Source organism: Rissa tridactyla, chromosome 1, assembly GCF_028500815.1.
Source record: "Rissa tridactyla isolate bRisTri1 chromosome 1, bRisTri1.patW.cur.20221130, whole genome shotgun sequence".
Taxonomy (NCBI): domain Eukaryota; kingdom Metazoa; phylum Chordata; class Aves; order Charadriiformes; family Laridae; genus Rissa; species Rissa tridactyla.
In genome coordinates, this window is record NC_071466.1 from 146,679,144 (window position 1) to 146,705,660 (window position 26,517).

At 42.6% G+C, this 26,517-nt stretch overlaps 1 protein-coding gene across 11 annotated transcripts in view; it reads right to left on the reverse strand.

Annotated features, from left to right (window-relative positions):
• The window catches only part of SOX5 (SRY-box transcription factor 5), a 657,730-nt gene that overhangs the window by 332,493 nt on the left and 298,720 nt on the right, over positions 1–26,517 (reverse strand). For 9 of the 11 annotated variants that reach the window (XM_054207629.1, XM_054207623.1, XM_054207624.1 and 6 more), the window contains one exon: positions 11,157–11,317. The exons of 1 other annotated variant lie outside the window; for it this stretch is intronic. The gene's annotated coding sequence lies outside the window, so the exon portion shown is untranslated. Of the gene's footprint in view, positions 1–11,156; positions 11,318–25,774; positions 25,943–26,517 lie in introns of all 11 variants that reach the window. One more of the 11 variants, XM_054207630.1, reaches the window with a different exon arrangement.

The following is a 26,517-nucleotide window of genomic DNA, read 5'->3' on the forward strand; positions in this document are numbered from 1 at the left end:
ATCACAGGAAGTATGTACATGTTGGTAAAAAATAATCAGGAGACAAAATCCTAGCACGCTCATAGGAGAACTCATTTAACTGCCTGAATTGTAGAGGCAGCCACTCCAGATTTCAGGAGTTGATCCAAACTGAACTGACTTTCTGTGCCTTCTGAGATTCACCCTTCATTTTTCACAAATCTTCCAGTGTCTGTGCTTCTCTCAAAGCTGCAACTCCTTGAATCAAGGGATCACATTGAGCTTCACTTTTTTAAATGTGAGATTTAGTTTTAATGCCCAGAATGCATCAGCTGAATGCACTTGAGAAGTTCAGAAACACAAAGGCAAAGAAAAAGGGATGCAGAATATATTAGTTTATAACACCAGGACTATTATGGCAAGTTTGTATTTCGGGCCTTAATTTATGATTTTTGAATAGTCTTTGCTGGCCACACTTCTATTTTCTTCTACGGACTGTTGAACCAAAGCATGTTAACAAAGCAGCCAATAAAATCTCTGTGCGCTGTATTGAAGTCCTCTTCAAAGATCTCTAACATATGTTTCGTGAAGAAATAGAGGGTGTATCTGTCAACTTCTCTCAAGAGCTAATAGAGAACAATTTCATTTACAGAGGAAGGCACAGTTATTCTGCTGGTTCCATATTAACCTGGGAAACCCTTTAGACCAAGGGTATTTCCTCAAAGTCAGTTTCTACTGGGTTTTTTCACTCTGGAAGGAGCAGAAAAATGTTGAAGTTGAATGGAGAAACAGTCTCACAGAGTGCCCACATGATAGGGCCTGTCTTAAAGAAAGCTCTTATCTGTAGGAAATTTATTCAGTCATGAGAATCTAAACATAGCTCCCTGTTCGCAGAGAAAATAAAAATGACACACAAAAGAAGTCCTATCATTTTGGCCCTGGGTAACTATGGATAAAAATAAAGTAAGGAAGAAGTAAAAGTGACCAGCGACTGTTTCCTTTAACTCCTTTTCAGTTGCCCCCCAGTCAAGCCACTGATGTGGTTTGGTCTAGAAAGGGATAAACCAAATGACCACGGTTAGTATGTACACAGCACACTGGTCTCTTATACTTTATTTGCTACCTAAGTAACAGAAGAAGGATTTTCTCGCTCTCTTTCCTTCCCCTCCTTTCTTTCACTTTGTCAGAAAAGAGGTAGATGTATTAGTAAGAGAGAGACAAAGAGAGAGGCAGAGCGGTGGTTACTCATTAGCCCCATGTTCTCTGATAGCCAACACGCACCACTAATTTTGCCTTCTCAGGGGATCCAGCCACGGTGTGCATCTTCCACGTTTGCCAATAATTGCACAAACACTCAATCTTGTACCATGTGAATTGCCTCTACCAAAAAGATATGAGATCTAACATTGTCCTGAAGCTTGACTCAAATGTTTTTAGATCCAGCCTATATTGTTAAGTAGAACAATAATAACAAGGGAAATAACAATTAGGTATATAGAAAAAAATTATTGACAGTGAGGGTGGTACAGCATTGGACCAGGTGCCCAGAAACCGATTAAGACCCTGAACAACCTCAGCTAATTTCTGAGTTGGTCCTCCTTTGAGTAAAGGGTTGGACCAGGTGACTTTCAGAGGTTTGTTCCAACCTAAATTCTGACTCTAACTACAGTTTAAACAGCCAAACTCTCCAATGCTAGTGGCTAGTTGTGGGGTTGCTTATGTGACAGACTGGTCACACATTTGCAACACATCCTATTCTCCCAGGGAAATTTCTCATTAAGTTGAAAGACAAGGTAAAATTGTCTAAAGAATGCTAGACCAAGAAACATGAATTATTGTATCTTGTCCTTCTCAGTTCTTCACATCTCCTCAAACTCCTGTATGAAAAATAATTACTCTCTTTACTACAGAATAACACAGAAATAACACAGATCTTGGTCCTTGCAATAATTATTCAGAAATTGTTTTGGTAAAGGAGTAGGTTTGCCAAGACAGAATTCATTCAGGGGCTGCTTCAAGCTCTGCTGAATGTTTATATCAACTTTTATGCAATCTGACATTCCCAAAAAGAAATGACAGTAATGGACTGGAAACACAGCGAAACCATTACACAACACAGAATAAAGAGTTTCAAAAGAAATGGAACTTAAGAGCTAAATTTCTTAAACTGGATCTGATAAGGGACTGGCCTGAACAGAAAACCTGTGAGGAACTTTCAAACTAACAGCTCAAGATGACACTCTGTGTTGCTCCAGAATGTAACACGGAAGTTGTAATGCAATATTCCCCTCTGGGTTTTATTTTGTTAGATTTGACGGACCCAAGCAGACTTTACACCAAATAGCAATAAAGACAGAAAGACCTTCCAGGGAAGCAGTAGAGACTCCAGGAGTCAGGTCCTGGCACTCCTCTCTGGAAATCTGTCCCCATCCCGTGCTCCAGACTGGTTTTAGGTGAGCTACAATCCACTGGTGTCACAGCTTGTGAGACTGTAGGCTGCAGTGCAGAGTATCTCACCTTCACCATCCCAAAACCACTAGCTGGTTGGGTCTATCTAGACAAGTATATAGTATTGCAGACCTTAGCAACAGTGCCAGGACATGAGAGGAAATGGGGTCTTTTTCAGTTCCCTTCCTTGGAAGGGACCAACAACATTTTGTTTCAACAAAATTAAATGGATCTAAGCGTGTACGTAGAAGCGCATTCATAGAAACAGAATTCCTTGTTATGATGACAGTGATGCAGCCTTGCCAATAAACGCTCCAGCTTTTATATTGGGGCTGAAGCAGACATTGATCTTTCCTGAAACTTTAAGAGTTCTCCAGGAGGATCCTTCCATCTCTGTAGCTTCAGGACTCAGCAAAGTTCCTCATGTCTGAGCCACCCTGGAAATTTTTTACAACAAGCTGCTGCTTCTGAGCCCAAGTAAAACCTTATCAGCCTGAAACATATTCCTGTTTCTCCCTAGCAGTCACTTAAAGTGGCATTGCATTTTCTTTATTATTCTCTTTTTCCTCTTTCCTTGATAATTCCTAGCTGGAGATAATGTTCTTTAGTGACTAAATGCATACACAAGCAGGAGCAATACGCCTTTGTTTTTTCACGTTATGATGTCTGTCTAACAAGTAATGGGTCTGTCCACACTCCATCACTGTCAACCTTTTCCACAAGACGTAAGAACAGTGTAGGCCAACAAAAGTTCTTAAATGCCCCCTCCCTGCCCATCTCTAAGAATAGGAAGGGTAACCCTACAGTCTCTCCAAAGTATCATGTAACATCCTTCTCTAACTTGTTACGTGGAGTCGTGCTGGTTTGCTCTAATAATGGGAGAAGATTCCCACCCCCCCCCCAATTTTGGAGGGTTCTTAATGATTCTTTCAGAATGAACATCGCTACTAAAATATAAAAATGCTATTTAAACAAACTTGTAAAATATGCCTCTTCCTTTATACTGCTAACAGTCTCTACTCGTTACTTCACTACCCAAATCTGTCCTTCAAACAGTACCAATTGTGTACTGAAGAGTTCTGTCCCTTCTCTTTTTTGCACGCAGATAACATATAACCGTCTTTCCTCCCCCGCCTCATCGCAATGCGTTGCAGAATTACTGAGGACATTCTTCTCAGAGCTTGTAAAACGATAGCTAACACTGGGCTAATTGTCTGTGAGGTGACAACTGCTCCATCCAAATGTCTGCAAAACATCTCAGCAAGTCTCTTCAATTAACAAAGTCAAGTATGATTGATTTAATTTTCACTTGAGAGTTCTTCTCAGAAGAACTGGTTCAGGTATACCCAACATGGCATTTATTGAAACAGAATGGGTAAGGATTAAATGTTCTGCATTTATACAGAGCTCTGCATCCAAGCATCTCAAACTCTGCGTAAGTAAGTCCTTAATTAATTAAGACTCAAGTTATCCTCCGTGGTAGAGAAATATAGCTTTGCCTACTTTATAGGTCAAGGTCTGAGGCAGAATTAGGCCAAATGAATTGGCCAAGATCCCACAGAAAGCACATGGCAGAATGGAAAATTCAAATGATTTCAATTCCAAGATTCCTCACACTCCCCACACAAAAAAGCTGTTGTACCTTCATTCGTTCTTTCCTCCTAAATATTTGTAATTTTTTAACACGATGACTGTCATTTCCAGTCAGAGGGAACAACACACCGTCACTGAAGCAGCTCTTAGAAGCTTCTTTAGAGGAAGAAAATATAAGAACAGTACTTCAGAGCAATGCAGAATAGGAGGTTTAGGGTTGTTAACCTGATACTTGTTCTGATTTTATCAGCACAGTCCAGGTTTGGAAAGCTCAGATAAGCTAAAATTGGTAACTTCAATATTTTTGTGACTTCATGTCACCATCCATAACGCTACCAGATAGCAAAACATTATACATGATGACATAACACCTGGAGAAAGCATTATGCTTATCAAAAGGCTGTGGGTTTAGCCAATTCAGTTCAAGAGCTCGTGAACATTTCTGAGCTTTTAGCCAGGCTCTATCAGCTCTGGTTATTACCTCCGTCCTTTTTCTGGCAAGCTGCTCCAAAATAAGAAGCAAATGATGTGGCTGCATTGTCTACCCTATGCAAAAGCCGTGCAAGGGTTTAATAGTTTGATGCACAACAGGAAAGATGCAGGTCGCTGTCGTCTGTTAAACCATGACCTTGTGAAGGTAACTGAAAAGAAATTAAAAAAAAAATAAATCAGACTGCCCTGCCTTCACAGACCTCTGCCTTTTGTGTGAAGGCAGCTATAAAACATGTGTCAGGGAAGCCACAATACTGCTAACAAGAGACAGTGGAAGAAAAGTTGTCTCTCTCGCTCAGAAAAAACCCAGCACATCTACTGCAGACGCTCTAAGTCAGCGACCGTTTAGTCCGAAGTTTCAACCAACTCCTTAAATTCACCATCTCGGGGGCCTTGCTGCTTAATAAAGACTACGGGGTGTTGAGAAGCACAGTATATTATTTCATTAAGTGCTTTTCGGGAGAAGGGGATTTAGAAGTAAAACTGCTGGCTTTGTGTGGCAAGGTTACGACCTTTGACAACTTTGGAGCTTATCTCTTTCATCTTCCCACTCCCCCGAGACCCCGAACTTGCGGAGGGATGGAAGCGGGTAAGCCGGGGCCAGACAGAGTCCAGCATTGTTGTGGGGCTGCCTCCTCTCCCTCTCCCTCTCTCCCCTTCTCTCTCTCTCTCCCTCTCCCTCTCGCTCTCTCTCTTTTTTTCCCCCTAAACAAAACAGATCTGAACTGAGCCAAGGAAACAAAAATGTATTGTTCCTCGCAGATGGAAGCGAGTGTCGCCTAGGTAACCAGATTAATCTCCTTTTTCTCTCCCTTCCTCTCTTGTAGTGCGGTAATCGGTGGGCTCTTTTCACAAAAAAGCCAGCCTCAAAGCTGGGGCTCTAACTAGGTTCCTAATTAGCTGCAATTTACAATGAAGACAACATGATGAGATAATAGAAATTTGCAAAATAATGACATACCTCAGCAAAATATTCCTCCTCCTAAGAACCATTTTTATACAAAAACAATAAAGAGGGCCCTTCTAAAGCAAAGCTGGAAAATGGTGGTGTATTATGTGACACAGAACATTATTGTTCGCCTCTTGTTCCCCCAATCAACAGCTTATTGTTTGGCATCTTAAATAAAAATGACTCAAATACAGGCCACATAATGATCTCCATTGCGCTAATACACTGTATATACAGAGTAGTCAAAAATGTACCCAAGCCAAGGCCAGTGGGGCTGATAAAGTACCGGGGCCCAGAAAGGTAATTTACAATACAATGCACTAACTATTATTACTGGTCTTAATCACACATATCTTTCTGATTTCTGTCAGGATGCGCTCTGACATCAAAAAAGGGCACCCGAACAGGGGGCAGCTAGTTAATGAAATATGATGGATCGCATTTGTTTTCATGTGGTGGTTAGCTCAAACGAAGCAGCCTCCAGACTGTTAGCCAACAGTCTTCTCTTGTGCGACATCAAAGGCTCCCATTGACGGGGGGAGAGGGAGGGCGCGGGAAGGGGGATCGCGGGGAGACAGCGCAGAGGGAGGAGCGCCGAGCAACTCAAAGGACCATTAATCGTAATCTCTACCTTATGTCCGAAAGGGGAGAGCAGAGAAATATAACGGGCTGGGGCTGACCTGCCACTGATTTCAAGGAGAAGGAGTGTCAGCACCTCCACGTGCGGTGGAGGAGTGGCATGGACACTGAAATTTGGTATTTTGTTGCACAAGGGTGACTTGTCATTGCAGATGTGAGGAGCATGTTCCTGTTGAAGCTGGAAGGAGAGGAAGAGGAGAGGAGAGGAGAGGAGAGGAGAGGAGAGGAGAGGAGAGGAGAGGAGAGGAGAGGAGAGGAGAGGAGAGGAGAGGAGAGGAGAGGAGAGGGAGAGGAGAGGGAGAGGAGAGGGAGAGGAGAGGAGAGGAGAGGAGAGGAGAGGAGAGGAGAGGAGAGGAGAGGGAGAGGAGAGGGAGAGGAGAGGGAGAGGAGAGGGAGAGGAGAGGACAGGAGAGGGAGAGGAGAGGGAGAGGAGAGGGAGAGGAGAGGAGAGGAGAGGAGAGGAGAGGAGAGGAGAGGAGAGGAGAGGAGAGGAGAGGAGAGGAGAGGAGAGGAGAGGAGACCTCAGGGCAGTTTTGATCTCAACAGAAACGTTTCATAAATAGCAACAGATTGGCTAAAACTGTCAGGAATACCAGCAGCAGTACAACAAAAGTCATTCCTTATTTATTTGTGGACTCAGCACCATTGACTGTTGCAGCTGCAAATATTCAAGAACTGCTGGTCAATGGATCGTCCCTTAAATAAATGCAACTACAACCACTTTGGGCAAGGATAGGAAAGTGTTATCATGCACCTTGACCCGGTCTTTTGGTTCCTGAATATGGCAAGAAGCCTAACTTCCTTCACAGAGTAATTGAAAGGAATCAGAAATGTCATATTACAGAGAGAGCAAACCAACTGCTGGAAAACACCAACAGGGTACCTGGTTGTAGCTGCATAGTAAGGTCCTACAAGACCGTTTACAACGAGGGCTAACCATCCAAAGCAGCATTATAATACTGCTGCTATCTGTTTATACAACTTCTTTCATCTGTAGGGATCTCAAAGGACTTAAATGGTATTATAAGTTTGCTGAGGAGAGCTGCTGAACACACTAATGATTAACATTATGCTATACAAGAATAAGGAAAAGAAGCAGATTTTAGAAGTACCCCAAATATACCCATTCTAATGACCACTGCCATGAGATTTTTAACAGCAGACAGAACAGACTGGACTTTGGGTTTTAAGATGTTACGCAAAACACTGACACAAGAAACACATGGGGGTACCATTCATCCCGACCCCCTTTGGAAGTGTAATGTCACGCCTTTAAATGAACGACAGTGAACCTTCAAACAATAATTAAAAAAAGCAGCACGCAAATTTGAGACACAGTACGGCATTGAAAGTAGGCTTCAATTCTGGAATTGTGTCTCTATAAACAAACATACCCTGGTCTGCAGAGATTTCTAGGAAAAAGAGAACAAGGTGGACAAATGTGAAGCATTCGCTCTTGAAATGGAAATAAACAACAATAAGCGATTGATGGTCAGATTCTGATACGCTTGCTCTTAATACTGTTCTCTCCATGCAAAGTCTGATTGCAGAATAAGGTGTTATTCAGTGCAAGGGCATCAAAACTGATTCTGAAAAACAAAATTATATGCAAGGTACTTGAACTGCCAGTAAGGCAGTCCTACTCCAACAAAGGCTGAGCATCTTCTTATCCCATTGACTTCTCCCTGCACGGGAGCTGAGAATCCAGAAGTATCCTGACACGCAGGATCAGGCAGCATCTAAGGAAAGAGCAGGAAAGTCAAGAAAACAGCTTTGAACCTGTGAACCCAATTCAGTGTAAATCCTGTGTTGACGTGACTGAGTATGGAAAGAAATGAAGTCACTGGTGCTTCTTTGCAGCAACTGAAGGCCAACCCTAAAGATTTGTGTGTTAGTTTGGTTTTGTTTCCAGATACTCTACATTTATGCGGAAGACTGAATATATAGCCTGTTCTTTTGAGGCTCCTCTGAAAAAGCAGACTCAGTTCACAATTTAGATTTCTAAATACGGAAATAAGCTTTTACCTGGAGCGTTTTTCTCCTTTGGAGTTTATACTCTACTTTTGCTTAATCTATCTAGAGGTTTTATCATTGCATTCTTAGATAATCCTGTGTGGAACAGCCACTGCTCATGGAGAATTCAGAAAAGCAGCAACAGCATTGTTGCCCTGTATATCCCGTGCCAGAATCAGAACGGCAGCTCTGTATCTGTGCAGCCTGGTATGATTAACACCGGCTTGCCATTTCACACAGAAACATTAACTCTTCCAAGTAAGTGCTTCCCCCATCCATCCAGCTCCTCAGATAGATGAAATAACTCAGGAAGAGTTAGTTTCCCACACTTACAGAGCTCTATCTGATATTGCAGGTGCACAGCACAAATTGAATTCAATGGAATTTCTGTATACAACAACTGAAGGTTTGGGATCCTAAATATTAACCTTTCTCCACAATAATCATATAAAATGTACTGCACCATAGAAGACCAAAACACTGGGCCTGATCTTGTAAATATGAATAATATGAATCCTGCCATCCTTTTTTTTTTTTTTTTTGTGCAAATAAATGTTGCAAGGCTGGGTGCTCAGTGCATTTTCTTTTCCAGCATCCCGAATGGCTGGCGCAGGCTGAGTTATCCAGCAGGAAACTAACTGAGACCCTTTACACCATTCCTCTGGAATAGCACCTGTGCCTTTGTGGCCCTGAACTGCTCCAACAATGCAAATTTACAAACAGCTTTTGAAACATGACTCAAACATCCTTCAGTATAAGCAAAATCGGGTGCGTGCCACAACTGGCTCGCCTTTATTGTATTATCATTATTACCACTCCCAGGCTTCAGAGAGCTGTGTCTCTCGACACACTTTTTTAGCACCTCTGATAGCCTTCAATCTTCCTGGGATTTCTACCTTTGAACCACAAGTAAACAGCAAGAAAAAACTACATAAACAAATGGGATCACGCAGGATACAAGAAAACCCATGCAGTTAGCTTAAGTTTAACGTTCTTCAACTCTTTTCCTCCTTCCTCTACCCTTGCCCCTGCCCCCCAGGGGAGGTGGGAGGAATGGTTTAAATCAATAACCAAAGGCTTCAATTTTACAAACCCTTGACCCATTAGAGCTCCGAGTCCTCGGCGCACCCGTCATAACCTCCCCCACCCCAGCACGCACACATACACACACGCACATAACACATATATAAAAGAAATACTCCCAGCCTGGCATTAACAATGTTCATTCAGTGCTCTTTACTTAAAGGAAGAAAACAATTAAGTGAAACCTTGAAGTAATCTCATTCTGCCTATTTAGCCTCTTCATCCCTCAATGTGTGGTTAGTAAGTGTTGCAATCAGGGGCTAAGGCCTGCTATCATTCGGCCTTAATTAAAAAAGACACAAGCAGTGGAGCTGTGAATTAGAAATGTAACAACGCACTACCCCTGATTAATTCGAGGCTCATGTTGGATTAATAACTCCAAACAAAGAACAAAAGGAAATTGTTATGCGAATTGCAGCCCTCCCAGGCCAGACAAAGGTCAAATCACAGGATTTCAATTTCATCCGGAGTCGCTTAATCAACTCCCTCGGAAGGAAGACCATATGCAGTCCTGAAAGCTACCCATTGTAGTCGTGTTGTCACTGGACCTGAGAGACGGCACAGAGATAATCCCAACTATTCCCCATCTTTTCTCCTTTTTGGCTGTTTCTTTTCTCTTTTTCTTTTCTTTCTCAGTTTCTTTTTTCTTTTTCCTTTTTCTTTTTGTTTTAAATATGACAAAACCCCTTCATTAGGGCTAATGATTAAGGAATAAGGACACTATCTGTCAGAAAGCGGCTTTTGTGGCTGCTGCCCCGTGGAAGCACCCCGCCTCTCGCTGCCCATGTAGCTAGCTGCAGAGGCAGCTCCTCATTTTGAGGGGGGGTCCTCTCCAACAGCTTTGGCGTCATGCAGTCACAAGAAACAGCGCTTGGGGGCTGTGGGGGGGTCAGAACAGGATGCGTTGCACTGATTCAAGGCAATGCCTGCATCTTCATACAGAGGTCTTGTGGGCACGTTAGCTGCGGAAGAAGGATGTCCTGAAGACCTATCTCTGATTGAAATTAAGCCAGAGAGAATAGAATCGCATATTTTCTTGCTGTTCGCCCCCAATGAAACGATGATGGAGCAAAGCCGCCCCCAGTTTTCATGATCTAAAAGGCATTGTCCCTCCAGTGTGCAGACACAGAGCATGTTCACCACTCCCACCGAACATGACTTCTCAAGCAACTCACATGGCAGGGCATTTTATATGGACTGCACAGTTCATCCTATATAAAGAAAAAAGGAAAGCCCAGGTCTGCCTAGGAACAAGGCACTTCATGCCCAAGAGCAAGTATAAAAGCCTACAGAGACTGAGAAGGAGCAAGGAAGAAACTTCAGAGTGGGGATCTGCAACACGGAGTTCATTCCCACCCTCACTGCCTTCCTGAAGGGTTCTGCCCCATCAGCCCAGTAACAACAGTTAGCCACACGGCTGCCTGCAGCTGGCCCAGCCTGGATGATGCAAGTAGTCTCTCTCTCAGCCAGATCCCTAGTGTTTATACACAACATTTCAAAAGGCATGCCGGAATTTCTCAGTTTTGGTTTTTTTTTTAATATATATTCTGTAACAGCAACACAGTTCAGGACCAAATTTACTTTCTCCAGGAACCAGCTCCAGCAAGGGGCCAAGAGCCGACAACACTTCCCACCTTGATGTGGACCTCTCACTGAAATCAAATAAATTTCTCCTGATTCACATGGAAATGAGGTACAAAGATAAGAAACAGTCCTCTTTTACTCTCAAATTCTGGTCCCAGACATATTCAGCGTACGCATTCATTACTGTAGGATTGCTGACAAATGCACCATGGCTCTTTGACTTGATTTTGCCAAAACAGATACCTTAAAGCCAAATAAAACAACAAAAAACCTGGTACTGGTAGCTGTCACTGCATCACTAGTTTCAAAACCTGAGAGCGCCAATCAATAAGAGTTAGGATTCACAAATTAAAACACCTTGGGAAATGCAAATGCAGATTCTGTAGAAACCTCTTACCTGTGTTAGGCGCTGGAATAAAACTGCAGGTCACTCGGTGAACTTAAAAGAAGATCCTGTTTTGACTTTCAGCTTGGGATCATCTCCACTCAGTTCTGTCACAAACTACACTTGGTCCTCTTTCCAAGGGGCGGCTGACACACCTGCTGTCTCTGAATTAGCTGTTGAAGGGGAAGAAGTGGTTTGTGAATTGCCCCGTTCTGAAGCCCTTTCCCACTCAGAAATATATGCCAGCTTTAAATACTAACCCAGTTAATGACTATTCAACTTCCCTGATGCTTTCCTTTTAAGTATCTGTTCACTTTTGCTTTACATATTGATTTCTTAGCATGCAACCAAAAATTAAGATGAAATACCTACTGTGCCATGGAAAAGGGGAGTCACATACTCAGAAACCCTTTTGCCTGTGTTACACCGAGTCATTAAATCCAAATTACATGGAATGCAAATTCTGTTAGACATAAATCCCTCAAACGTTCCACCAGCTCCAAAATGTAAGTGCAATTTTTGAAATCTGTTACTATTAGAAGCTCAGCAACAAATGATTTTATGTGCACTACCAATTATTGTAGCTACTTCCACTCTTCAGTGCAAAAGACCTAAGCTTTAACTATGCAGCTCCAAAACTTCAAACCATTTACTAGCCCGTAAAAGAAGGCAACCTGTGTGCACGTCCCAGTAAAAAGAAATGGGAGGGCAAGCTTGTCCTTTTCCATTATTCCTATTACAAGCTCTATGGAGAAGTTCTTCATCTCCTTGTCCCAGAGAGACGCCACCCTCTTGGAAATATCCTCCTGCTTTATCATGAATTCTGAACCTGAAGTTATTATTATTCTGTGATACGAAACAATAACTTATTGGATAAAGATACGTGACAGCAGCTTTTGAGTAGAGTCAAAGACTTTATAGTGCTTGACTCCATTGCAAAAATCTTCACTGGGAAACCCTCTGCAGCACCTTTTAGGAAAGTGACTGTCTGGTGTTGGTGTTCATTCATCTTAGTTCTTTATGGGAAGCAAAGGGCTCGCTTCCATAAAATTCAAATGGACTCCCCTCAGGTTGCACACCAGCATCTTGCAATACTGTTTTACATGAAGCTTCAACTTCTTGCATCAGCTGAATATAGAAGAATTTTAACTTTCATGTTTAAAGATAGTTAAGTTTATAGCTTTCAGTCTAATAAGGAGAAAGACCGGCCACACATTTCCAATGCATTCTAATTACTCAAGAATAAATATGAGATTTTTCTCCCACAGTTAGCGCACAATCATTAATTTTAGGGCCTAATTTCATAGCCCTGGTCCCCAGGCCCATGAGACGTCGTCACTCTTCTCAATACAGGACATGCATCTCTGGCTGATGGTGTGCAAATAAACGCAAAGACAAAAATGGATGTATCAAGAAAAAACAGCTTAGTATTTGGTCACCATGGTGTCCAAATAAATCCACTGCTATTGTAATACAAAAAAGGCACCTAAGACAGCTTTCTTCTGCTTTCTACAGAAGAAGGCAGGGACGGGTAGGTACTGGGGCATCTGCTTCCCTCCAAGCTCAAATGCTAGCACAGGCCAGGTGGCCAGTAGCTCCTGGAGCTTACACCAGATGAAAATCAACTAAAAATCTGCTGGGGATGGCGAGGAGAAGAACTTATTTAAGTGGCTGCACACCCAACCAGCCCCTACCACCAACTTTGGCACACGTGTTCAGGATCTTGAAATCAAGTCTTGCCCACCTTCATAGCTCCTGCATGTGCTGCTGAGAAAAACAACTTCCAAGCAGCTAACTCTTGGCTGGGGACAGGCATAGCCTAAAACCTTCCCCGTAACACTTCCAGCACAACTGCCTCCCTCTCTGACGCAGCTACATTAAGGCTGGTGGGAAGACAAGGCAAGCCCCAGCTAAGCTACATCTGGGGACCAGCAGACTGCCCCGTATTTCCATGCAATCCCTCAAAATTTCAGGTGGCTTAGAGCCCGTACCATTCTCCTTGCTTCTCTCAGCTATCTCCAAAGACCGAAGGGGCCTATGATTTTTTATAAATCCCAAAGCATCAACAGCAGGCAAGCATTTAAAGCTGCCCTCAACTTGACTTGCTCTCTTCTTTTCAGTAACCATCTCAAAGCTGTGCACCTGTTCCTTTAAGCAAATAAACCAATAAATTTCTCTGAATTTACTTGACATTTTTTCCAGTCCTCTCCCTTCACTTAGAAGCTTCCTCTTTCTCTTCCCTTCCACTCAAACAAGCCACTGGTGAGAGATATTCCTCCTCTGCAGCTCCTACCAAGTGCACAATAGCTTTCACGTATCTCTACCTCACTGACCCTTCATCTCTTTTTCAAATCACAGATAAGAAACAACATTTTCTTATCTTGCTAAGAACTGGGAACACTTTCCACTTCTGTTACAATATTACCTACAATATTACACACCTCTATAAAGCAGTCTAAGAGAAAAAAAAAAAAGCATGGTAGTTTTCTGCCAAATTCCAGGCGACAAATTAGGACTACGATTTTTCAGTGGATAGTACTTCAAACCATACTGTTAGCAAGCAGCTGTGTCAAGAGATTAAATATGAGTGGACACGCAGAGAAAACCAGTTATGTCAAGCGCATTTGTCTCTCTCCAGAAAACCCAACCCAACCAACCAAAGATAATGCGGGTTCTTCTATTCACCTTACCAAAATGCCACTTCGGTTAGAAAGATAAAATCAGAACACGGGAAATTAGGTTTTACTTCTGGATAATTTTTCCAAAGAAGCCCAGCACCTTTGCTTAAGCTCAACTTGAAGAATTGCACGGCATTTCTGAGAGCTGCTGGGCAGCTGCTGCGTTCCCTCTCAGAGGCGGCTGCTCCTCAATACCGGCTGGCATTAAGCAGGGCAGGATACACAACCCTTATTCCCATAAAGCTGTTTAACACACATAATTAGTCCCACTGATATCAACAGGAAAACATGCACTGTAAAAAAGTAGGGCAGGAGAACATTCACCTTTCTGCAATAAAACCACACAACACATACATCCAGTCTAAGCACACTAGAAGTTACTTTCCAAGAAGTCCAAACAATAACTGCCAACATAACCGCACGGATTACATGTTCTTAGTTCATGGAAAAACCGGAGTAATGTCTTGTAACTTCGGTAATGACTATTGTCTGATATTTTATTTTTAGTTGAAGAAATAGGTTTGGTAAGACAATTTTGTGGGAAAAGTCTTTCCTACTTAAAAAAAATATTAAAATGCAACAAACAAAAAAATATCAATATCTCAGTTTTGACAAAATGTCCATGACAGCTCAGACATACGGAAGAGAAGTCCTAGCGCCTAGAGAGGCTGGAACTCTGAATCAGGCAGAACAGAAACTTAACCTGTTTCTACCACACCCCCACTACCACTATAGGTCCTGGGGTCTTCTGACTTAGGAATTTCACAATTTCCTTGAAAGATGCAGTTATCATTCCAAGACATAAAAATATTTCATTAATATTTTTGTTTTCATTTTAGGCCAGGTTTAATGGTAACTACGGGGATTGCTAATTACTGTTATAAGTCCAGAAACGGTTTTTGTTTTAAGGTCATTAAAAGTAACTTCCTTGTAAAAGAATCCATAATATTTTCACAAGGTGATGAGGAATCTTACCTAATCCTTCATTACTATGATGAGAAATTGCACAAAGGAATAAGGCCAAAAGTCTACCAAGGTTACCTAAAAAGAAAGATCCTGGAAAGAAGTTCCAGAAGCTTGACAGAACTGGATGCCATGGAGTCTTATTTCACCTTTGCCTTTTTTTTTTTTTTTTTTCCTTTTTCTTATGAAATCTGTCTCCTTTGCTTTGATGCCTTTGATTGAAAGGTATTGTGTAAGTGACTCACGTTTGCACAGCTCAGAAACATGAGCACCAACAAAAGCCAAAACATACAATTTGGTATATTTGCTTGCTGACTAAACACTTTTTCTTATATCTTCCTTTGCTTGGAGGGTAAATTGTTAGTTTCAAAGCAGAACGACTGCTTCAGTAAGTTGGGTAGCAGACTATTGGTACAGTGTGATAATTAAGGGATCTTAGTTCTTAAACAATGCTGATAAAACAGAAATCCCTCTCCCTTTTTTCTGGATTACCTTTAGAACTGAAATCAGAGCACGCTAAATGAATAATAATTTGCACCTTCTGTGAATGATAGAAGATTGAATCAAATTTTAACTAGACTCTATTTGTAAATCCCTCAGGATGACATAATTACTATTCAACACATACCTTAATTAGCTGTACACATCTATTTCATAGTATTTAACAGGTTTAAACAGCTTTTATTGTCTGTTGAATGGATGTTCCATTCTTATCAAAATGAAAATAATCCTGAATTTCCCAAACTGGAAGAAATTTGTTCACAGAAGTCACGAAATGACCTGGAAATTGCTGTCCCTGTAGTCAAATTGTTATCGTTTTGTTAGCATTTTTAATTTTGTTGCAAATTCACTAACAGTACAAATAATTGATAATGCACTGATGCGAATTATTGTTGCTGCTGCTTCTTTCTTTCTGATGAAAAAAAGATCATAGCTGCACTATCTACTCAAAAAAATCTACTCAAACTTTTGCACAGAATTTGAAATGAATACAAGACAAGTTGGGACACAATCTCTTTTTCTGGTTTGGATTACAGTATGACCTTACCTCTAGAAAGAACTATCACTTTCATTGCTCCACCATGGATCAGAACCAGCCTGAAATTTGGCAAGCCGTACCTTCAGGTGAAACCAAAGAATTAGCATTTGAGACCTTGATCCTCATGTTGCGTAAAAGCAGGTACTTGCTCACACGCAGAGGCTGTTCTTAAAACTCCTGGGCTCCGCAGAGCAACGCGTCTCAGGTCATACGCTGCAGGCTGCCTTAGCGAAGGCTGGGCGCCCCTGCCACGAGCCGAGGCTTGCCGCCGAATCGCAAGCACAACCTTCCCTGAAACGCTCTGCCGCTTAATTTTGCTGACAACAAAAGCAAACGACGACGACAATGATTATGTGCAGACACATATGCATGTGGTATGTTTTCATTATTTTGTCAAACTGCCCCAAGTGAGATTAAAACGTTTACTTAAGTACTTATTTTATACTCTGTGTCATTTGCTTTCTGTTCTCCTTAAAATTTAATGTGAAAGACGTCTGGCTCTTCAGCACAACTCGCTGTTCCCGGGGCCAAATCTAAATGAAGATGTTGAACACACGGCGAAATGACAGAGGCTGAGCCCGGCGGAGACAGGAAGGCAGGACTAGAAGAGCCGTACTCTCCTGGCCACCTTGGCTTCACTGGGACCAGAGAGAAGCCAAGACCTCCTCAGCCACAGTAACGGAGCACTGCCAGCACCTAAGAGGATTGGGAAAGGGGAAGACCGTGCAGGATGAGGCACGCATCTGTGGGATAGGAGAAACTAAATGACTCCAGGAGAGGACCAATAATTTGAAGGATATTTTAGGTACTACCCCTTCCAACTACCCAAAAGTCAGCAGACTGGTGCTTAAAGTCATAAGATTTGCCATAAACAGTGAAGCTTAGAAACAAAAAAGACCCAAAAGCGTACACAAATGCCTTCCAATGCATTTGAGATCCTTCTGTTTTTATCTTTCTCTTATTTATTTCAAGTTTTCCACTGCAATTCATTGAAGTCAAAATTTACTTTTACATAAGTGGAGGTAGAGATTCTCACACTATTCGTGTAATCTCAGAATGGGGCTTTATAAGACACATTACATATTGTAAGCTTTATGACAAAATTGTAGGCATGGTGTTGGGAAACTAATCTGTTTTGTCACTGAAACAGAATTAAGTAAAACAAAATAAAAATAAACTCATTCAGTAAGGAATGTTTCTCATTTCATAGTTATGTTTATGTGTTTATGGTGAAACTGTAAATGCCCAATCATTAAGAACTAAAAAGATAAGGATCACTCTTAAATATATCAATCTGACCCTGTATCTTTCTCAGCAGATTTAGGGATGGAAAAAGAAAAAAAAAAAAAAAAAAAAAGGGGAGGAGGGGAGGGTCTTTATGCCAAGATGCTTTATACCTTCCCAGCACCTTCCCTTGCACCTAAGTTTCAGCCTAGCCTTGCTCTGGTCTCAGCTGTAGCAACATTCCCAACAAGACAAGGTAATTGGGTCCCCAACCTTTCTGGAAACTCTACAGGTTAGAGCCAACACCTGCAAATCCACTCTAAGCATCAGAAACTTATTGGATGGCAGCGCAGGCTGGGAACAACAGGCTGCTCCGCTCCCATCACGTGATCCTGCAAATGAACCAGGCTGCAATCTCCTGCGCCAGCGTCCGGCCCGGAACAGCCCGCAGGTTCCTCCCGGACAGCACACTGCCGGAACCTCATTTGGAGGTGACAAAAAGATGGACCTCACGTTGCTGCACTGCATATCTATCTTCAAGTCATTCCTTAGGAAAGACAAAAGCTATTTGTAGTCTCCCCAGTAAACTCGCTCTTCTCGATTTTCCTAACATCACACTGAAACTTTCCTGCCTGTCGTCTCGGTCACTTATTTTGTATGGGAAAAACTGCAAACCATGGGGAGCAAAAATACTGCCATATGTAATTACTGCGCAGCGTTAGAATATTCCTGGATATTCTCTAACTACATAGAGTACTGTTAATATGCGTATCCAAAAAAAAAAAATCATATTGATTACTTAAATATCATACTGGAAAGAGAAGTAGTTTGAGCTCAACCGGCTACCCAGGAAAAACTACAGGAGGCCAAAGAAGCATTTACAATTCTTTTCCGCTTAAATGACATCATCTGTGAGGAAACATGCATTTTGATGGAGTGCATTATAGAAGAACATTGTGAGGGGTTAAAAAAGCATGATAGGAGATCCAGATAGCAAAGATATGCCATCTTGAACCTTCTAAAAAGGACAGTAGTATCAGCTCACGTGGATCACCCACTACGTTTGGTCCCTAACTGAATCCTATTGCCTTATAATACTTTTGCTATATTACTTATTATTTGCCTTATCTATTATTTGCATTGCAGTATCCCCAGCAAGGCCTCCAGGAAAGCCCGTAGGAGTATTTTCATGTTTGGCTGATTAGTTTTGCATCTGCATAAAAATATTTGCCTTGTTGCCTGAAACCTTGACTTCAGTGCGGAAACGCACAAAAAGCAGGAAATAAATCTGATCTTTATGTTTTCCATCGCCAAGTTAATAAAATGTTTAAATAATTAACTTATAATAATTAAAGATGAAGTCAAAAATATGAAGAATGTCTTTAAAGCTATAGTGTGTCAAATTCCTGAAAGCACTAAGTCTAAGTTCTGCTGAAGCCCCAAGTAACTGAAAACCTGTTGAGCGGAGAGTACGGGCGCCTGAGCCATCAATGGCCATTTCACATTTGCCTTAATATCTCTGTGGAATATGTGACAGCAGAGGTCAGCTAGGATGATATCTGCTGTGTATGGCTGTGATTCCACCAAGAGGGCAATAGCACTTTCATGTGAAAGCCATTCTGTGGGTAACACATGGGGAAAAAAAACCCACCCGTATGTGAGCCTCCAGAAGAAAGAAAACTTGACAAAAGCATCAACTTTGCAGTGTTGGTTCTTCTCACAATGAATTAGTGTAAACAGAGATATTGTCTCTACATATTGCATGTTGGCACAACCACAGTTCGTTCTTGTGTAAATGTAGGATAGCGTTATAAAAATTGCAAATATGGCACTAAATTTTACTAAAGAAAACAACTGATGCAATAGCAACTACAGCAAAATTGGGATGGTAAATAGGTTATTTTTTATCAGACTTTTCCTTGGGCCTTTCTGATAGTTAATAAAGATACTTTATGGAAGCCATGCACTCAGTCACTCTGCCAATGCTAATTAAGTTGATCCAACCAATTTCAATCGGGTGGCAGAAGACTCTACAATCCTACAATAGGAAAGGGCGATACAACTAAGTCAGCTAAGTGATTTGGCTTTATTATTTCCATTGACGGAATCTGAAATAATAATTCCTGGACTTTGATTAATTTGGACCTAGAATAACAAGATCGTTGGATGCAGAAGTCAGTCAAACATGGAAGGAAGAATGGAATAGATTAATTCTTACCAGCCATTTGCTTTGGAGAGCTTGAGCTGACAGGCATCACCTTATTCTCAAAAAATTAAAAAAGCTCGAAGTGGGAGTTGCCATGCAGTGGGAAAAAGTGAACAGCATATTTGGGATCTGGTAGGCAGAATACATCTGAAAAAAAATTTGCTCCTAAGTCCCAAAGTACAGCAGATCTGTGCCCTGATTAGCTTACATTCATCCAAACCTTCTTCTGTGCCCTTCTGTGCTTAGATTAGGCTGCGCACACAACCTATTTTCTATTTATGCAACATCTGCTCTGCTTTGAGATTGCGAGCAAGAACATTTCCAGGCTCCAAAGCAGGATGAGATTACAGACTGGCAAACTGAGCTGGATAAAACAAGGCTGGGGCCACAAGATTTAGGTTCAATTCAGATTATTTAAGATTCAAAAAATGTCTCTTTCGCTTTAACATAAGTGATTTCCCACATTTATACCTCCTTGCAGTTTCCAGAAGTAAGGGAAACAGACTGCTTAATTAGTATAAGTTCATCTAGTGCTGTTCTCTCACATGACCAGAGTGCCAAATCTTGTGGATATCATGTGTAGTGCCATAATTAAACCTTCATCCCTGATTATTCAGAGCTCGGAGAATCATCTAAGCTTTGTCATCCGGACATGGTGATGTTCTCTTACTACTGGAACGAAGAGGGGAGTCCGGGAAGAAAGGGGATGTCCAAGCACAGACGATGCCAGTAGGAAAAGCGCCCACCTTGTGGGGAAGTTTCAGGGACTGAGAGGGGAAAGAAGTTGCAGTGCCACTGAAGTGGGGGGAGACAGTGGGGGTGGCCACGCAGGATCCCCCTGGTCCCACATTGCCCTGGAGATGGCCATTTCAAAAGAAGAGGAAGGGGGACTCTTTTTCCGAAGGAGCAACTAGCAATGTCTGTGGTAATGTCTGCAGTAAAATTAACACTGGTTCATCTACGTGGGCAGCAGGACCATAATATGATGTGCCGCAGCGACAGCCACTATATATGGAAGATCTATTTAATTTTTTTTTTTTTTTAATAGCAACAGGCAGAAGGTTAAACATCTAACCAAGCTGACAACCTCAGGGCTGACCGACAGGACCACAGAGCTCTTCTTACCTTCCTGCTGGACTTGGCTTCACTGATTGCATCTCACACTCACTGTCAAAGTACACGTGAACTAAGGAGATGCTGCTGCTATTGAACTGAGAGTTCAACAGCCCCACTGACACTCTGGGAACCCACAAGCTCACAAAAAAAGACCCAGCTCAAATTCAGGAGCTGGCCAGAATGATAGCGGTTTACCAGTTTGATTGTCCAAATACTTTCAGCTGGGTTCAGTGGAATAATAGTTCACTGATAGCCTTAAAAAAATAACTAAAAGAACACCCACTAAAAAAAATTAAATAAACCCTTCTTTACTTGGCCATGAGTGAGGGATTCTTCCTTCCTTGGAGGAGGCTGCAAGACAAGGAATGCCATTCAGCTAATAGGGACTGGCTCCATCAAAAAGCAGCCAGGATTTCTCCCTCTCCCCATTCTTCCCCTCCCCAACACAATAGACCTGAAAACAAAAGACAGATTATTAGGTTTAAGTATGTAGCCCATTCTCCACATACCCCTTCCCCCCTCCTCCCACCCCTTCTTCGGCACATCTGGTAACCATGTGTGGCAAGTGCTAATGAAGACTTTCCTGAGCGAGCTACAATTAGTTCCGACTGCTGTTCGCCTCTCTTGGCTGTTCCGAGGATAAAACCCAACACAACACAAAACAAAATCTTCCCTTCACTGTTCCTGAAACCTCCTCCTGCCCCTGGGATTCCCCCTCCTCACCATGCTGCTGAAATTAAAACAAAAAAAAGTGTAAGCAAATACTTTAAGGCTCTCTTCCGCCTGTTTTTTTTTTCTTTTTTTTAAATCGGTATTTTATTCATTTTGATTGAACACGACAGGCAGGCAACAGTGTTTCTATGATCCTGTCTACAATAGAGAATTGTTAAACAGATGTCCATTTTTTTTTTCCTTCTAGCCTGGCAATATTATACACATAGCAGTTTTATCTGCTTGAGCAGATCAAATTTGTGTGTGTGTGTGTGTGTGTGTGTGTGCGAGCGTGTGTGTTGCCATTTGGAGTGATTAGAATAAGCCGCACAGAGGCAAGATGTATTGTGCACAATTAAGCCCATCTCCAGACCGCACATTTTTGTTTACTCTTGGTCTCTTCTCCTCTCCCCAATCAAGCTACTAATAGAGCTGTTTCAAGTTTCAACAAGGACCACATTAGCTGCTGGTCTCCACATGAAACAGAATGCCAAACCCCAGCCTCTCCCCAAGATCTAAGCGCCAGCCTCCCCGTGCTCCTTTACATTTCTCTCTGAAACCGCCGTGGCCCTCACCTTCGAAATTCCTAACGATTCCCCCTAGTAGACACTCCCGGTGCAACGCAAAATTTCACAGTGTGAGACTTTACATATTCTTTGTCGTTTCCCTCAGCTGTGTCACGCAACATGATTGCCACTGACCAACCCCTACTTGAAAGTATGTTCCCACTAAACAAACAATCTGGATAATTGCTGTAGAAGTGATGATATCTGCATACATCATATTTCAATTATACCTTATTCACGCAAAAAATGGCTATGACCCTCCTACGCCTTTTGAACAGTGCTGTATATTGAAATGCAAAAAACTAAGTTCTAAAAGCAGAACAAAAGCAAAACTGATTCTTTAAAAGGAGTTATTCTCTTAAAATACGCACGTATCTACTTGCCAAATGATTTCTCAGAGAAGATGATAGGCTGGAGTAATGCAGGGAGGGAGGAACAAAAGGCGTTTTAATCATGGTTCGGATTAAAGAGTTGTATAACAATTGCTCTCCCTCCAGGCATATATACTGTACACGCTCACTGTAAATGATCAGCATTTAAAGAAACAAAGTGCACCACAAAGCGTTTAACATAAAGACAGCTGCATATACATTAACACTTTATTAATCAAAAGACACTGGGCATCTTTCTCACTCCTGATACCAGAAAACAGCACATACACACACAGGACCAAGAGTCAAAGCCAGGCAGGAACGTAGCTTCTCCCCTACCCTAAGTTCTTAAAACCCGCAAAACAAACAAACAAACAAACAAAGGCTTGAGACGCTTTCTAATTTGACTGCCTCTTATTTTTGAGGGCCTCTTTTTGGTTAAAACATACTGCTTCATTTCCACATAGTCTTGTTTTTCTCCCCACCTAGCAGGGAGTAGAGCAAAGCTGTCACACTCCTAGCAATATTTTTCTATAAAACATAAATTTTACACTTTGAAAAAAGGCTAATTTTACTGGTAATGAATACCAGTAATAACTTAATGAGTCACCACAGTACACACTTTAAGGAGGAGCTGGTGCTAATGCGTGAATAATTATTGACACAATTAAGTGCCCAACACTGGGCCTGTTAAACCGCTTCTGGCACGTGAGGGCTCCTTAATGGCTCCGCGGTATCGTACAATGACCCTAAAAGGTTTTAAAGTGTAGAGAGCTCCCCTCTGCTACCGCGAGGGATCCTCGGATCTCAAATCCTGTTCCCCGCTAGATAACATTGAATTGCTGAGGATTTACATCCCATGCGGGTTTCACCCTGTTGCCAGGCTGAATAATTAGCTATTTACCGATTCAGTAAACAGCAAGCTCACCCTTTGACCTGCCTTGGTATAGACTGTCTGGTCCGTAACCCTGCCGGGGGCTTCCGCCTGCCTAATGGTCCCTCTGTGAGCCGGGGCTGCCGCTGGAAACCAGGCTGCTCCCTTCCCACCGCCGGCTCCCAAGCTCAGGACCCCAGCGCCACGCCGGTCATCGAATCCTCAACTCAGTGGCCAGGGAGGGAATTAATCTCCAGCTCACCTACAAAAACGTGCTTGAAATTGAAAAAGAGTACTCGGCACCAAAAAGTCGCCGAGTGAAAAATCTCCAAGCTGTTTTGTCTAACAGAGCCCACCACACGTGTGCACCCACCCCGAGATGCTCAAGCCCCCTCAGTCCCGTTGCACACACTCAGCTTCTCTCTCTGTTTTACAATACGTGCAAACATACAGATGTCCCAATTAAACACAAACCAAATCTTGGGCCCCGTCGCGCATACCACGCTTATCTCCCCCAAGTCCGGCAGAATCGCTGGAGATATTTGCAAGGCAACATTATCATTGGGAATGCTGTAAAAAAGTCACCTCTGGCGAATAATTCTTGACCATGTTTCACAAGAAGGGCACTCGTGTCTTCCAAACGGACGGGGCTGTCTCTTTAAGTTGAAACGCCCTGCCAAGACGCCTCATCAGTTAGCTGGAGCAACACATGCATGCACACAAAAATTGACCTTTTTTTCTGTCATCCTGAACTCCCTCTGACCTTCCCCAAGCTATTCCAGCATGCGCGTAGCTCCATTAGATAGATGGACAGATAGACAGATGGGCAAGCAGACAGACAAATCATAATATTTTATATTAAAATCTGCACGGCCCGAGTACTGCATCTCCAGTGTTATCACCAAGGGAGTCCCCAGGCCGGGGTTAGTAAGAGTGTGTTTGAGCAAGTAATGCCGTGGTCGCACGCCGGCTGCAAGGCAGCTATCACGTCTGAGACACACGAAAGGAGAATAGGGGGATCCTCTGGGACAGCCCTGCATAGCCCTCCTGGTCCTCCCAACGTGAGCATGCCATTAAGGGGAGTGGAGGCAGTAAGAACAATTACAAGAAAGTGGACAATTAAGCGAGTTATAATTAAATTCTGCACACAGCTGCCCTGTGAAAGACTGTGTGGCAAATAGCTGGCTAGTCACTACAGTGTGGGAGTCTCCTGCGCTCCAGAGCTGCTCCAACGGATGGTGGTAGAACGCCATGCCACGAGGAGGAAGGACAGACAGACAGGCTGAACCGACAGCCTGTATACCTGTTACCCTGTGGATAACCGAATATCCACAATGGGCAGTTGGAGAATCCTCCCTCCTTCTGCCATGGTTTTCCTGTCTGGCTTTAGCAAAACACTCAACTGCTCTGCATTTTCTCATCTGTGAAATGCAAATAAAGATGCTACCATCTTTGTAGGACGTTGTAAGCACATATTCACATATTTGTTGTAAGCACTTTAAACCTATGTGTTGTACTGTAACAAACAAGAACAGGAAAACCTGACTGACCTGAAAAATACATGTTCTGAATTAAAAACTACCGAACGCTCACTCTAATACTTCTCACACAAAAGAAGGCTTGGAAGGGAGATATTTCTTCAAAAAAAAAAAAGGCTTCATTCATTTCCATTTATCAGATAACTGGAGATATAAACCCCAGTCCTTGCTCCTGACAGACACCACAGGCCAACATCCAGCTTACTGGGACCTGGAGCACAGCTACTGGTTGACCACGTCCCATGTGATGACACATTCCTACTGATGCAGTTCCACCAGACTTCCCACAACCCAAGGTCCTACCTGAAACACCAGAAGTAAGTGTAAGTTGGGAAGAAAATTGGCAGCACGCATGAGGAACCTCTGAAACTGTACAGTAAAGAAATTGAGATTTACTGGGGGCCACAGGAGGATAAGGCAGACTTTGCAACAGCTTAGCAGTTTGTGCACCCTTTCCTGAGAGGAGCATCCCCCTCGTTTCTCCTTCAAGGTCTGTATCAGGCAGGCACCGGGTACTGCCCGTGACTACACCTGGGGGCAGCAATTGGGGAAGAGACCCCTCTTCCCCTCCACTTAGGAGCCAGGCACCTACAAGTCTGGGTTTTATAGACAACAAATTCCTTTCAAGGATTTAGTGTCTCTTTAGTTATGCTCATAAAGGCAGTGAGTCAGAAATAAACCTAAGCACCTCCAGGACACAGTCAGGAGATGGCCACAAATCATCTTCTCACCAAGAGAGGTCCTGCAGTGCACTGCACAGTGGCAACACAATGCACCTTCGAAAGTACTTCTGCTTGTCCAAAAAAACCCCAAACCAACACCAAACCCAAACCAAAAAAGCTGCACGAGCTATTCGAGGAAAAAAAATGGTTTTTTTTTTTTGGTTCAAAGGCAAAAAGTTACTGAGTGGCAAAGCAGTAGTGGGCTTTGTCACTTGGAAATCAATGAGCTGCCAGCGAGAGTTTTGCCCGTAGCTGTATCATGCCAGCTTAATGGCACCAGACTCTTCATAAATGGCTCTTGACCTCTTGCCCTAACTCGCAGCAGAAGACAGCTGATCTAACAAGAGCGGTCCTGCAAAGCCAGCTTGGGAGAGCTGGTGTGGTTGCATTAGAGCAGGATTTCAGCGCCGCTCCGCTGAGCCGCCGTGCGGCCTGCGCTGCCGAGACCCAGCCCTGGGTAACTTCCAAGCTGCCCTTTCTTTTCTGTAACAAATCAAACGTGCAACACAACATTGCCACATCTCCCATGAGTATATTGACACAATTGGGACTTCAACCCCAATTTTGCTTTGTGTTTTTCAAATGGCTTTATTTATCTTAAGATAAAGCGCATGTACTTTACCAATACGCTTAGGGCCTGATCCAGGGGCCAGCCGTGTCGGGGAAGTGGAGGCAGTGAATATAGTGGGCACTGGGTCGCCTGAGGACGGGGCCCCTCCTGAGGTGCTGACCTGTGGCTCAGCTGCAACAGGAGCCAGAGAACCCTGAGACACTTGCAGAATTAGTCCCCCTAAAAAAAGAAAGAGACGATGAATTTTTTATGACTTGCAGCGCTAAACGTATGTTTTGAAGTCAGCTGGTACAAAAACTGCAGGGAAAAGGAATCAAACTTTAGGCTGTTGGTCATAGGTTTTTAGATTGTGGAGCAGAAAAAAACAGACATTGTGTTTGCATTCTATTTCTGGGCCTTTTAAGCTGTAACAGCATGAGTGGTATTTGCATCAGGAGCTACCATATATCATTGCAAGCAACATATGCATAGATGGAAAAAAGATGACGGCAGCAGCAGGTTCAGTGAAATCTCAGGATCTCTCTGTGATAGGGACCTGCTAAAGGTTTGGTTTTATTTAGCGTAGCTTAAAATGTCATTGGCATATGTGTTTCTCAATTAACACCAATTTAATACACTCCAGAAGTGTTCTATTCTAAGAGCAGGCTTCAGAGTTTACAAAGGATCTAACCTGACATTTCAGTACAGGATATCCAGCCCCATTTACAATCAGGAAAGCACATTATGAAGGCTAGATTTTTTTTCTTTGACATTGTGTAACGTTGCCTCTAATGATAAATACAAAAGTCAGAAAA